This window comes from Sturnus vulgaris, chromosome W (assembly GCF_052056855.1).
Source record: "Sturnus vulgaris isolate bStuVul1 chromosome W, bStuVul1.hap1, whole genome shotgun sequence".
Classification (NCBI taxonomy): Eukaryota; Metazoa; Chordata; class Aves; order Passeriformes; family Sturnidae; genus Sturnus; species Sturnus vulgaris.
The window spans coordinates 66,917,193-66,919,689 of NC_142282.1; the positions used below are offsets into that span (position 1 = coordinate 66,917,193).

The window sequence follows — 2,497 nt, forward strand, 5'->3', positions numbered from 1 at the left end:
GGCCTGGCTAAAGTCTGGGCTCACAACATCCCCTTCTTTTCCCTCCCACGGGGGTTCTGCAATCCCTGCCTTGTGCTGCCAGTGCCTGGAACGGCTGCAGGAGGATTTGCCACCTGCCCTTCCCTGCTGAGCCTGACCAGTCTGTGACTGTCCCAGTGCCCCTCCCTGCCCTGTTTGCAGACTGGTTCCATGTCTTCCCAAGTGCCCAGGACCCTCTGGGATGGCTCTGTCCTTTCCAAGGTGTTTGAGAGAGGTCTCACAGTGACACTGCCCAGCCTTCTCAACATCCTTAACACCAAAAGCCTTTTCCACATCCCTCAATTCCTGGTCAGTGCCCAGAACACAGCACAGCCCTGTCCAGGTCCTCAGGGTGGTTCAGAAGGGAGGCAGCTCTGATTTCTCCCCACAGACCAGAGTACTTCATTTAAAAAATGTACAGAGAATAAACTTTTAAAAAGTCCTTGTGCTATAAAGGAAAGGTAAATATTGATACACAAATATTATGAGTGGTGAAATTAATTTGTGAAATACATTATAACAGTAGAAAAATAGTATAAGAGGAGCAAAAAATTACGAAGAGGAGAAAAACAGATTATAGTTACTTCCATTCTGAGTGCTCTGCTGAAGAAAGGCACAGTTTATTGCTTCAGAAAAAATCCAGTCAACCCTTTACTCATGGCATCCTTGAGCTCTTGGTTTCTCAGGCTCTAGATGAGCGGGTTCAGGGCTGGAGGCACCAACGTGTACATCGCTGACAAAGAGAGATCCAATGCTGGGGAGGAGATAGAGGGGGGCTTCAAGATAGCAAATATGCCAGTGCTGATAAACAGAAAGACCACAGCCAGGTGAGCGAGGGAGGTGGAAAAGGCTTTGTGCCGTCCCTGATGTCCTGGGGTACAATGCAAAAATGTGTATTCTATCACCATCTGTTAAAATGTGGGAGGGGTGGTGATCCTTATCTCTGTGGGAGATATCCTCTGCTGATGTGCCATCTGATAAAATCAGGGGAATTATCATCGTTATCTTTTCACAACCCATCCTTCCTCCAGAAGATATATTCTGTTAATGGGCCATTAAGTCCTATTGTGTGACTGATAAGATTACATCATCCCATTGGGAGATGCTCCAGCCAGGGGGAGGAGACACGCCTTTCCTACCTAGATAAAAAAACTGGGGTTTGGGACGTGAAGGCAGCCCTTTCCACTGGATCCCAGAGGGAAGTTGGGCCATTTCCACATCATCGCTGGATCTTCGGAGGAAAACTGCACCTTCTACAGGAGCACTGCTTCAACTGAATCACATCTGTCATCCAGGAGCACTGCAGCCACCATTTATATGGACTGCTACCAACACCCTGACTGACAGGGTGTCAGGTTGTATTTCTGACTTTGTCGGTGGTTTTTCATTTATATTGTTGCATGTATTTTATTTTTTCTCATTTCTCCTATTAAATTGTATTACTGACTTGGAGTCTCGCACTAGTTTTACTTTCAAACCAACACACCTGCTCAGAGGGGATCCTCAACACAGCCCTGAAGATCTGTACGTAGGAGAAAACAATGAACACAAAACAACCAAAAGCTAAAAAGACACTAATCATGATAAGCCAAACATCCCTAAGGTAGGAGAGTGAACGGGAGAGTTTGAGGATCTGTGGGATTTCACAGAAGAACTGGCCCAGGGCATTACCCTGGCACAGGGGCAGGGAAAATGTATTGGCTGTGTGCAGCAAAGCATTGAGAAAGTCACTGGCCCAGGCAGCTGCTGCCATGTGGGCACAAGCTCTGCTGCCCAGGAGGGTCCCGTAGTGCAGGGGTTTGCAGATGGAAACATAGCAGTCGTAACACATGATGATCAGGAGGGAAAACTCGGAAGAAATGAAGAATAGAAAGAAAAACATCTGAGAAGCACATACTGTGTAGGAGATGTTTCTCGTGTCCCAGAGGGAATTGTGTATGGCTTTGGGGACAGTGGTGCAGATGGAGCCCAGGTCGCTGAGGGCCAGGTTGAGCAGGAAGAAGAACATGGGGGTGTGCAGGTGGTGGCCGCAGGCTACGGCACTGATGATGAGGCCGTTGGCCAGGAGGGCAGCCAGGGAGATGGCCAGGAAGAGGCAGAAGTGCAGGAGCTGCAGCTGCCGCGTGTCTGCCAAAGGCAGCACAAAGAAGTGGCTGATGGAGCTGCTGTTGGACATTTCTTCATTCTGGACATGGTGGACTGTTGAAAAGAGTCATTGTAAAGCTGTGACCAACTCCTTGGACTCAATCCTATGCTATTTTCTTAGGAATCCCCTCAATATATTGCTCTTCTTGTTGGGGCAACTTGGCTAAACATTTCTCAGTTTGGGTATCTGTTGCTGCTGATTTACTGCCTCATCTTCAGCATTGCTCTCAGCCTGAAACACTGGGGAGCCAAAAGGGAAAACAGGGCTCCCTGTTCCCCAGTGCAGTCAGTCCTGCTGGTCCCACACTGGTGCCCTTTGCTCATTTCCCCTCCC

General features: G+C 48.5%; 1 pseudogene; it reads right to left on the reverse strand.

Moving 5' to 3' along the window:
• Positions 1–638: 638 nt before the first annotated feature.
• On the reverse strand, positions 639–2,194 carry LOC148220368 (olfactory receptor 14J1-like; annotated as a pseudogene).
• Positions 2,195–2,497: the final 303 nt, after the last annotated feature.